This window comes from Microtus pennsylvanicus, chromosome 6 (genome assembly GCF_037038515.1).
Source record: "Microtus pennsylvanicus isolate mMicPen1 chromosome 6, mMicPen1.hap1, whole genome shotgun sequence".
NCBI lineage: Eukaryota > Metazoa > Chordata > Mammalia > Rodentia > Cricetidae > Microtus > Microtus pennsylvanicus.
In genome coordinates, this window is record NC_134584.1 from 106,687,332 (window position 1) to 106,699,424 (window position 12,093).

At 45.3% G+C, this 12,093-nt stretch overlaps 1 protein-coding gene across 5 annotated transcripts in view; it reads left to right on the plus strand.

Annotated features, from left to right (window-relative positions):
- Positions 1–12,093, plus strand: part of Gfod2 (Gfo/Idh/MocA-like oxidoreductase domain containing 2) — a 47,378-nt gene that overhangs the window by 11,758 nt on the left and 23,527 nt on the right. The window contains exon 1 of one of the 5 annotated variants that reach the window (XM_075977151.1): positions 2,632–2,766. The exons of 3 other annotated variants lie outside the window; for them this stretch is intronic. The gene's annotated coding sequence lies outside the window, so the exon portion shown is untranslated. Of the gene's footprint in view, positions 1–2,631; positions 2,767–7,684; positions 7,864–12,093 lie in introns of those variants that run through there. One more of the 5 variants, XM_075977150.1, reaches the window with a different exon arrangement.

Genomic DNA, 12,093 nt, shown 5'->3' on the forward strand with positions numbered 1-12,093 from the left:
CTGGCCAGCAAGCCCAGGACCTTCCTGTCTTTGGTTTCTCGGCACTGGGACTAACATGGGGGCATAGTGGTACCCCCTAGCTTTTACATGGATATTGGAGAACTAAACACAGGTCCTCCTCGTTATGCAGCGAGTGCTTTACTGACTAAGCTGTTTGCCTTGTGTTTTGTTTGAAACAGGGATTTATTGTGGCACTGAGCATTTGGGTTACAAGCATGAACTACCGTGCCTAACTGGAAATCTCCCTTTCCCTCTCCCCTCCTCCCTCACTACCTCTCCTTCCTTCTTTTCCTCCCTATCTCCCTGTCTTTTTTTTTTCTCTTAAATATTTATTTATTATGTATACAATGCTCTGTCTGTGTGTATATCTGCAGGCCAGAAGAGGGCACCAGACCTCACCACAGATGGTTGTGAGCCACCATGTGGCTGCTGGGAATTGAACTCAGGACCTCTGGAAGAGCAGGCAATGCTCTTAACCACTGAGCCATCTCCCCAGCCCTGTCTTTTTTTTTTTAAGGCAGGGTCTCATGCAGTCCAGGCTGCCTAGCACTCAGTATGTTGGAAAGGGTAACTGAACTTCTGATTCTTGTGTCTCTATCTCTGAAGTTCTAGAATTAAGCCACCGTGCCTTCTTCTTTTTATGCAGTGTTAGGTAGACATACAACCCTGCTTCGTGTGTGCCGCTCAGGGGCTCTGCTGGTGTGCATATCCCACACCCCTACGGGATTATATGCAGCTTTTCTTTTGTTTATCTTTGGTTTTTGGATAGGGTCTCAATATGTAGCCTAGGCTGGACTGGAATTCAGAATCCTTCTGCCTCAGCTTCTCAAGTACTATGATTACAGGGATGAATGACTATTCCTATCTCTATACACATTTTTTTATTTGTTTTTTTAAACTTGGGTTTTTGTTGTTGTTTTGTTTGTTTTTGAGACATGGTCTCACTAAGGAACCCTGGCTAGCCTCTCCTATGTAGATCAGGCCCTGGAATTCTCAAAGATCCTCTGCCTCTGTCTCCTGAGTACTGGGATTAAAGGTGTGCACTACCACACTTGACTGTACTTATTCATTTCATATGTGCAAGTATTTTGTGTGCATGTGTGTCCGTCCATCAGATTGCATGCCTGGTGCCCTAGGACATAAAAAGAGGCCATTGTCAGATTCCCCTGGAACTGGAATTACAGACAGCTATTGTAAGCTACCGTGTGGATGCTAGGAGTTGCGCCCAGGCCCTTTGCAGGTGCCCTTAACCAGTGAGCCATTTCTCTAGCCAAAATTGTAAATAGTAAAATTTTATTAGCTCAGTAAATGTGTCTTGCTTTCTTTTTTTTTTTTTTTTTTTTGTTTGTTTGTTTGTTTGTTTTTCGAGACAGGGTTTCTCTGTGGTTTTGGAGCCTGTCCTGGAACTAGCTCTGTAGACCAGGCTGGTCTCGAACTCACAGAGATCCGCCTGCCTCTGCCTCCCTAGTGCTGGGATTAAAGGCGTGCGCCACCACCGCCCGGCTTGCTTTCTTGACTATGTGGGAACAAGGTCCGAAATATTTTTCTCTTTTTTTCCAGAGCATATTTATTAAACATTTATTATATACTAAGTATCAGTGTTAAAACATTGGAAAAAACAGACCGCTCCAGGCCCCCCAAATTCCTTGTTCCCAGGGAGCATAAATTCTAATAGGTTGGCAGATAAAACAACAGCAGCAACAATATAACCATAAACCTGTTCTTATAGGACTGTGTTCAAAAAGGAAGCAGATCATTAATAGAACACTTGCCTGTCGTGTATGAGGCTTCGGATCAATTCTCCAGTACTAAAAGACTAGAAAGGGAAAAAGACCATATTTGAGTCGAGGCCTGAAAGGAAGGGGAAGATAAGTGAAGTTCTGTAGAACAGAGCAGATCTCAAGTGTCGTGGTCCTGAGACAGGAGCCCCTAGCTTGTGTGAGCTGCACACAGCAGTCAGAGTTGTATCTGGCTTGGCAGATGAGGTCAGAACGGGAAAGTAGGCGGCAGGAAAGGCATAGGGCTTTGTAGGTCACTCGAGAAAACGTTTGGACACGTAATTTGATCTGAATTACACTTTAATCGGGTCACTCTTGGTGCCGTGAGAGTAGATTGGGGGTGTAACGTGGGGAGACGGAGTAGAGGCTGGGACCCAGTTAGGCTGTTGCAGTGATGTAGGAGGAGTGGGCACTTGAACTCAGGTGAGGGTGACAGAAAGTGCAAAGTACTTAGATTCAGGATGAAGTCAGAAGGCAGAGAGTTGGCAAAAGATTTGTTGATGGATCATATATCACCTGTGGGAAGGAAGCAAAGATAACACCAAGGTTTTGGCTTGAGCCATTGGAAGATTTATGTTCCCAATTTCAGTGATGAAGCCACCGTGGAAGGATTAGAAACTGTATTGTTCTGTATGCTTTAAGTTTCAGATGCAGCATCCAAGTGGAGATGTCAGATAGGTAGTTGATTATACTGGTCTGGACCCCAAGCGAAAGGCTCCAGCTGACGACTTTAGGAGTCACTAGGGAATAGATGGTATTTAAAGTCATGAGACTTGGTAGACTCATCAAGGGAGTATAAATAGAAAAGAGAAATGGGCTGGGTAGTTAGTTACATTGGTTATCAGGAGAAACTAGCAGGAAGGGTCTGAGAAGTGGCTAGAGAAATGGGAACCAAATCAGCAGGCATTTGTGTTCTAGAAACCAAGAAAAGAACTCTGTCGTGGAGGGTGGGAAAGACCATCAGACGGTGCAGACAGATGGAAGTGGGGTGAGCATGGGACTTGGCCCTGTAATTAGCAATATTGTTTCTCCAATGTCTTCTACCTTATTTTCAGGCAGGGTCTCCCACTGACCAGAACTCACCTAGCAGGTTAGGCTGCCCAGTGTGCATGTGTGTAAAGTGTATGTGCCTCCATGGCACCTGTGGAGGTCAGAGGATAACCTCGCGTGTTGGTTCTTGCCTTCCATCTTGAGACAGGTTCATTTGTTCACTATTACAAATGCCAGGCTAGTTGGCCAAAAACTTCTGAAGATTCTCTTGTCTCTTGTCTCTGCCTCCTGTCACCCCATAGGAGTTCTAGAATTATAATACCATCAAGAAGACCGGCTTAGGCCGGGTGATGGTGGCGCACGCCTTTAATCCCAGCACTTGGGAGGCAGAGGCAGGCGGATCTCTGTGAGTTCGAGACCAGCCTGGTCTACAGAGCTAGTTCCTGGACAGACTCCAAAAAGCCACAGAGAAACCCTGTCTCGAAAAAACCAAAAAAAAAGAAAAAAAAAAAAGAAGACCAGCTTAATATGGGTTCTGAGGATCTGAACTCAAGTCCAGGTCCTCATGATTGCATGGCAGGAGCTTTGACCACTGAGCCATCTCCCCACCTCCAAACTAGCCTTTTTGGTTTTTGTTTTGCTTTGGTTTGGTTTGGTTTGGTTTGGATTGGATTTTATTTTGGGAGACAGGGTTTCTCTGGAACTTGCTCTGTAGACGGGGCTGGCCTCAAACTCACAGAGATCCACCTGCCTCTGCTTCCCTAGTGCTGGGATTAAAGGCGTTTGCCACGGGGCTGGAGAGATGGCTCAGAGGTTAAGAGCACTGTCTGCTCTTCCAAAGGTTCTGAGTTCAATTCCCAGCAACCACATGGTGGCTCACAACCATCTGTAATGAGGTCTGGTGCCCTCTTCTGGCGTGCAGGCGTATACACATAATAAATAAACATTTAAAAATAAATAAATAAGCAAATAAATAAATAAATAAAGGCGTGTGCCACCACCATCCGTAGACCAGGCTGGCCTGGAACTCACAGAAATCGGCCTGCCTGTACCACATTGGTGTGGGGAATAAAGATGTACGTGTGTGTCGGTGTGTGTTCTGTGCCGGTGTGTCCGTACTGGGCTTGAATCCAGCATTTTAATGGCATTGAACTGCTGTGCTTATTTATTCACTGGGATGCCAGGATCAGAGTTTTTCATCACTTTCAAACACCACGTAGATGGTGCCTTTCTCTTATGGAACTTAAAATGTATGACGTAAATATCATCAGTGTTCTTAGGCTCACCTGGTAGCTTAGATTGTCCTTGAACTCTTTCAGTCCCCTGTCTTACGCCCCAAGTCTTGGGGTTAAAGGTATGCAGCACCCCCAAGCTCACTCATTTAGTCCTTCTTTATATGACAGCAGTTTTCATCCGACTGTACCTTGTGTTCTTTATAGCTTGTGCCTTAAATTGTCGTGACATGCTTGTGTGGTTGCTAGGTTGTTGCTCACTCCTGTAAGCGGTACACTGTGTAAGAGCAGAAGCTGTGTCTGGTTTTTGTTTACCAAAGTATCTCGTTCTTTGCTTGATCCTGGCCTGTGGCCTGTATTTTAGTGAGTCTGTTTGCATAAATTACAGGTGTCGTTTTATACAAAAGCACCTTAAACAGCTTATAATTAGCTCAGCTAATGTCACAGTGTTTTAAAATGGGACTGAGAGTCTGTCTCCATGCCAGTGGGCCCTGGCTCACACTTCCAGGCGCAGAGGTTTGTTCTGATGGGCTTGTCACCTTAGCACTCACCGATACCCTAAGATCCTGGTTCCAGCTAGAAGTCATTTCTTCAGAAACTCTATTCTCTTGGTTCGCTTTGTCTCTATGCTGATCAGGTTAGCTTCCATGGCATTTTCTTTGTTTTATAGGAATTAATTTTTAATTCCAAGCCCATTTATCTTGATTACATGTCTGGAATTGCAAAGGGTAAGTGGGTGGCTCTCCGCCCTTCGGTCCCTGCTTATGAATGCCAGCAGTAAGGACAGGAGCCAGGTGTTACAGAGGCACACACCTGTAATCCCAGCACCCCGAAGGCTGAGGCAGAATTGTTCTGAGTTTGAGGCCAGTCTGAGCTACATAATGAGATCTTGTCTGAAAAAAAAAATGTTCAAGATGAAAATCAAGGAATAATCCACATACAGTTAAACACACAGCTCTCAAGTATTGAGTTTCAGTTTTGACAGTCATATATAGCACCATGTAACTATAGAATCTCAAGACAGACATTCCTGTGTAGCCTTTGGCTTGTTTCCCTGCGCTCTTTCCTGGTTAAGTCGCTCTAAGTCTACCACCGCTGGCACTGTTGGGCAATGGTCACTGTAAGGCTTGTCTGTTCTTTAGAGAACGGGAAAACTTTTTTTTCTGGGAATTGAATTCAAGACCCCTGGAAGAGCAGCCAGTGCTCTTAACTGCTGAGCCATCGTCTTCCCAGCCCGAGAGCTGCCTGGCAGCCTTCAGTGGCTGTAATGTTTTGTGGTCCATGCATATTGTTGCTTGTATTGATGGTTCGTTTGTACTGCTTTACTGTGTTCCACTGTATCACAGCACCACCAGTGGTTTCTCGTTCTCCTATTGATAGCATTTCGGTTTGTTTCCAGTTTAAATTGATTGTGAACATTGTATACATTTTTTAGTGGCTAGGAGTTTTCTTTTCTTGGATAAATGTCTAGGAACGGAAATGTTACAGGTGAACTCACTTATGTACACATTCATTCTTTAGGACTATCACTTTAGCTGGATGTGGTGGTGCAACCTTTAGTCCCAGCACCCAGGAGGCAGAGGCAGGTGGATCTCTGTTGAGTTGGAGGCCAGTCTGGTCCACATAGTAGGTTTCAGGACAACCAGGGCTATGTAGAAAGACCTGTGTCAAACAAACAAACAAACAAAACCCTCTTAATTTCTGAAGTAGTTGTATTGTTTTATCTTGTTGTTGTTTCTAGGCGAGGTTTCTCTGTAGCTTTGGAGCATAGTCTGAAACTCATTCTGTAAACCGGGTGGCTTCAAACCCATAGAGATCTGCCTGCCTCTGTCTCCCAAGTGCTGGGATTAAAGGTGTGTGCCGCCACTGCCTGGCAATTGCATTGTTTTTTACCTCCACCATATAGAGATCTGCCTGCCTCTGTCTCCCAAGTGCTGGGATTAAAGGTGTGTGCCGCCACTGCCTGGCAATTGCATTGTTTTTTACCTCCACCATATAGAGATCTGCCTGCCTCTGTCTCCCAAGTGCTGGGATTAAAGGTGTGTGCCGCCACTGCCTGGCAATTGCATTGTTTTTTACCTCCACCATAAACATATGAGATTTCCATCTGTTCCATGTCCTCTGCACACTTTGGGATTGTCACTCTTTCTTGCTTTGTTCAAAATTGAACTCAGCCTCATGCAGATAAGCAAGTGTTTCAAACCTTATTATTATTACTATTTTTTAACTTTCACTGTTCTGGGGCTGGAGAGACAGCTCAGCTGTTAAGAGCACTTGCTGTTCTTACAGAGGACCTGGGTTCAGTTCACAGCACCCATGTAGGCTGGTAGAACGCTTAGTGAAACTCTGAGTTCAGTCTCCAAGACTGATACAAATTGAAGACACCCAAGCTGTTTGATAGAAAGTGTAATGGGAGCCGGGCGGTGGTGGCGCACGCCTTTAATCCCAGCACTCGGGAGGCAGAGGCAGGCGGATCTCTATGAGTTTGAGACCAGCCTGGTCTACAAGAGCTAGTGCCAGGACAGGCTCCAAAGCCACAGAGAAACCCTGTCTCGAAAAACCAAAAAAAAAAAAAAGAAAGTGTAATGGGTAGCAAGAACAGAGCTTGTTTGTAGCCCTGGGGCCTCCACTTAATTGGGCTATTGTTAAACCAGGTGAACAGACCAGAACAGGCTGGACTCTGGGGTGGGGCCTATGAAGGTTGTAGGAGTTTAGTTGATATGAAGGTATATTAGGTAATTTCTTAACTGTATAACAAAAAGCCTCAAAATCCAAGAACTTAAGACAGATGTGTATTTCTCATGCTTCCCGGGGTGGTCTGGTCTAAGTCAGTTCTGATGGACCTGATGGCCTGGCATAATCTCACTCATAACTGGCAGTTGGCTCAATGTCAGATGAGGTAGTGGGAATAATTTGGTCACGTCTCTCGTGATCCCATGGCTTTGCACTTAGCTGATGGCCGCAGATATCTTGAGTGGTAGGACCTCCCTTAGCAGCGGTGTTTTTCAAGCTTGTGTCCTACTGCTGTTGGGCAAACAGTGTTGTCATTGAGATCTCTGTCTGGACTCCCTTACTTCCCTGCTCCTTTGACCATTGTAAGAATTCAGATGAAACACAGAATGTAGTGTCGAAGACAGGCATTTTATTACACAGTAATAAAAAACCAAATACTCTCAAGGGGTGAGAGTGGACAGTGGGCAGAGAGGCCATTGTCCCCCGTAGTTTAGGTGAGTTTTATAAGGGCAGACAGCTTTTCTGAGGGTCATTGAAAACCCACTCGGACTGACCCTGGAGGCCAGTGGGATGCACTTGTTCTTCATCAGGAGGCTTCTGCTGGGCAGCAGTCTTAAAGGCTCCCCAGGTGAGCCAGCCCTGTGATAGTCTTAAAGGCTCCCCAGGGAGCCAGCCCCGTGATATTGCAGTAGATTTCATCATCTGCAGAGGTCACATTTTAGAACTGTGCAGTTCAATTACAAACAAAAAGACCCCTAAAAAAAAAAGCAAAAAGCTTACTAAGATTTTAATTTTTGATTTTATGCTGATCTGCTTTCATGCTCTCCTTGGCAGCCTTTGGGCTTCTGGAACTGGGTTTGGTTATCAGTTAACAGCCTTCCAGGCAGTTCCGCATACGATGCCTCTTCCCAGGGCCAAAAGCTATGACTCAGGTCCCATTGCCCTGTCCAGTTACCGAGTCCTGCTCTTTCACTCTGCGTTTACAAGCTGTTGACTGAGAAATTCGTTCTAATGCCCTTTCATCCTGCAGATGTCTAACTGGCTCTCCAACAAAGTCAGCGTGAGTCGTGATTGAGTGCCCCGACGTAGGACACTCATGGGTGTTCTTCTGGGGGAGGATTCCTGAGAATGTAAGTCCACCTAAAGAGCTCAGGCTGAGTATGGTAGTTTAGGCCTGCAATCCTAGCACACAAGAGACTGAGGCAGATGAGTTGCCATGAGTTAGTCTTAAAAACAGAGAGGAAGGAAGGAAAGAAGGAACGAAGGAAGGAAGGAACCTCTGACTGAAATGTCCTGAGAGACAGAAGTGGGCTGCCGTTTAAGAGGGGCGCTGCTGTGGACGAGATGAGGGCTTTCTTATCACTTGTCCTTTCCTCCAGTTCAGGGCTCTTAGAGCACTTCCACCCTGCAGCTTCCCATCCGGTGCCACCTCCAGCCCTGGGGTTGATGGTGTTTTCCTGTGCTGTACACAAGTATCTACTTAGTATATCGTGCGTGCGTGCGTGCGTGCGTGTGTGTGTGTGTGTGTGTGTGTGTGTGTGTGTGTTGGTGGGGGCTCTTCTAGCCCAAGCCTGACTTTAATATGTAGCTGCTCTGGCCTTGAACACTGAAGCTCTATGACTCCAGGCATGTGCCACTGTGCCCTGTCACACCTTAAAATAGATTTGCTGAAATGCCTGTCTTGTCATGACATGGTATTCCCCGCGGCTATAGACAATGTCTCATTGTGCTGCAGGAAGCTGTTGCGTGATCAGGTATTCTCCCAGCAATAAGAACAAGTGCTCTTGACTGCTGAGCCTTTCCTGTACCTCCTATTTCTGTTTCTTTAATAAAAAAAAAAATCCACAAGTTGTGGAGGCAGAAGCAGGTGGATCTCTGAGTTCAAGATCCAGCCTGGTCTACAGAGTGAGTTCCAGAACAGCCAGGGCTGTTACACAGAGAAATCCCGTCTTGGGAAAAAAAAAATCCACAAATTTTGACAAACTGTACCTTCTATGTTTATCTAATGAGATATACCTCATAGAGATGCAAGGAAGCATGGGAAATACAGGATTTAGCTCTTTAACATATTACAACCCCAACATTATAAAGAGCAGAATTACAATAATTGAGTTTAACTTTCACAAGTGGCTTTATTTTCAGTTCTAGCGTCAGGTGACACTTCATTCCTTAAAGCAGGACGAGTGTCTCAGTGAGCCAGGAAGAGGTTGTCAAGCGCTGCAGGGCTGGAGGGACGTGGCTGCTCTTGCAGAGGACCAGGATTTGGTTTCCAGCAGCAGCCCACAGCTGTCTCTTAACTTCAGCTCCAAGCATGCTGTTGCTGCACATGTATAAACCTGGGCAAAACACCCAAGCACTCTTTTTTCTTTCTTGTTGTGTTTTTATTTTTAATTAAAAAGAAAAAAGCTGAAGAAAACTAACTAACAGCAGTAATTTTTACTTTCTTTGTAATCACAACTGGCCACCATCATATAGCTTCGGCTTTCCTTTCTTACGGAAGGGTTGAGGCAGAGAAGTCTTTATTGTCATGCTAGTCCACACTGATCTTTTGGGGAAATTTACCTGCTCCCTCTCTAATCTAATGTCTGAGAAGTGAGATAACAGTCTAGTTTAAACTCTGCGACAACCGGAATGAAAAAGGTATAACTTTAGCTTGAATCTATTTTGATTTTTAACCTGGTGTGTCGGGACCTAATGTAACCATAGACAGAAGGATTCACAGGCGTCTTCTGACGAAAGGTCTCACTCATACGTGAGCTGCTGAATGACAGCTGCCACTAACTCAGAATATGTGACTTTCACACAGGTAGAGTGTTCTTTCCTGGACACCATCACCTTCATGATTATACTTTGCCCTGTACTGTATAAACCCATGGATAGGGCATGAGTTAGCAAATCTTTTGTTTGAAAGGCCAGCTTTAACTATTTTAGGCTTTGTGGGCCCTTGTGGCTTGTTGCTGCTACTGAACTGCTTGCTGTAGCTTAGAGCAGCAATAATAGAATGGGTAAATGGTGGGGGAGGAGTGGGGAAGGTGCTGGAGAGATGCTCAGAGGTTGGGGCACGGCTGCTGTTCTGGAGGACTCGAGTTCAGTTCAGCCCTCTGTACCTCCAGTTCCAGGGGATCTGACACCTTTTACTGGAATTGCTCATAAGATAAATAAATAATAATTTAAAAGAATGGGTAAATGGGTGTGCGTGACTGTGTTCCAACAAAGCTTTATTTATAAAACCAGGCATCAGATTAGAACTGGTTCACGTTTCTTTCTCTTTAGGGCACTACAGTTTCTTAAGTTATTTAGGCTTAGAACATTAATTACTGCCATTTGTTGAAATGCAATTGATTTATTTTTAGTTTGTTTATTGAGGATAACCTTAAACTCCCAATGTAACCAGTAATGACTTTGGACTTCTGATCTTCCTACTTCCCAAGTATTGGTATTTCAGGCATGTCCACTGTATCAGTGCCGGGTAGGGGGTGCAGGAGGGGAAGAGCCTTGTGCATGCTAGACCAACACTGTATCAAATGGGCCTTAGAGCAGCTCGACTCTTACCCTTAGTGATGGCTGAGAGCCGGACCAACTCCTTCTGTCAAGCTTGCCTGACTCAGGTCTACCATGCAGCCAACGCAATCTGTTCACGTTTTACATCTTTTGTTTCTTAATTTTATTTTATGTGTTTTGCCAGTATGTATGTCTGTGTGAGGGTCAGCTTACCTGAAGCTAGAGTTATAGTTAGTTGTGAGTTGCTATGTGGGTGGTGGGAATTGAACCTGGATCCTCTGAAGAGCAGCCAGTGCTCTTAACTACTGAGCCATCTCTCCAGCCCCCTATGTTCTGCATCTGTATGGGAAGTTTAATAGGGGCTGTGGGTATAAAAACATGAAAACCCTAATCAGGAGATGACGAGTCAGAAAGGTGGGCAGGAGCCAGAGCTGGCCGCACTAAATGGTAGTCTAAGGATGGGCTCTGGCGGACGGTATGTTCAGACCTCCTGCCTCCGGATCCAGAAGGCCAATCTCTAAGGAACAAGACTCCAGGTCAGAATTCTGGCTTCCATCTGCGTCACTAGAAGAAATCTGAGAGCTGGAAAGTCAAGGCTCTTATCCCGTGATCTCTCTTTTTCAAAGATATGGTTCTAGCAGGATTTATGTTCTTCAACTGAGGCTCCTGTTCCAGCCACACCCACTTTTCCTCCATTGTATCTGGGCTAGGAGCATGACCAGGTACAGTCAGTCCTGACAGTCTCTTGGTGCCCTACTATCCGTTACAGGGCCGCTCACGCAATTGTAAACCATCCCTTTACTCAAGGTCTCTTGTTAACCTCTGAGTGTACTGGCTGTTTCCTGTAAGCAGCTGAATACCATTAATTTCCTTTTTAAAGTTGGCACAAGGATGAAGGCAGAATAGATTTAGGAGACATTTGATTAAAAAGAAACAGTTACAGGCTAGCGAGAGGGCTCAGAGGTTAAGAGCACTGGCTGATCTTCAGAGGTCCCGAGTTCAATTCCCAGCAACCACGTGGTGGCTCATAACCATCTATAATGAGATCTGGTGCCCTCTCTTGGCCTGTAGGGATACACACAGAGAACACTGTATGCAGAATAAATAAATCTTTAAAAAAAAAAAACAAAAAACCTATCTAGTAGTACATGTGTGTACATACACAACTAAGTTTAAAATATATACAGCCAGGCAGTAGAGGCACACACCATTAATCCCAGAACTCAGGAGGCAGAAGCAAGTGAATCTTGTTCGAGGCAAGTTCAACGCCAGCCTAGTTTACAGAGCAAGTTTTTTTGTTTTTTTGCTTTTTTTGGTTTGGTTTGGTTTGTGGCGGGGCAGGGTTTCTCTGTGTAACCCTGGTTGCCCTGGAACTCACTCTGCAGACTAGGCTGCCCTCAAACTCAGAGATCCACCTGTCTCTGCCTCCCGAGTGGAAGCCAGCTATGGAAAAGTCTGTTTTCCCAGCTTTAAGACAAGATTATGTGGACTTAAAGACAGCTGATACTGCCTGATGGGGTATATCCGTGCAGCCAGCTCAGGGTCACCTTTGTTGTCCTGCAGAGCTGTTGGTTTGATTTGTATGTGGAGGGTGTGGTGCCTACATCTGGGCATGTGTCTTTGGGAGCCAGAGAAAGATGCCAGATGGCCTCCTCTATTACTCTGTACCTTATTCTGGTGAGACAAGGTCTCTCCTTGAACCAGAAGTTTACCATTCTGGCTAGACTGACTGGCCAGCAAGCTCTTGGGAACCACCTGTCTCTGTGTCCCAACTGCTGGGGTTGTAGGCTCACAAAGCCATACTTGGCTTTGAACATAGGTGTTGGAATTTGAATTCATGTCTTCATGTTCACATTGCA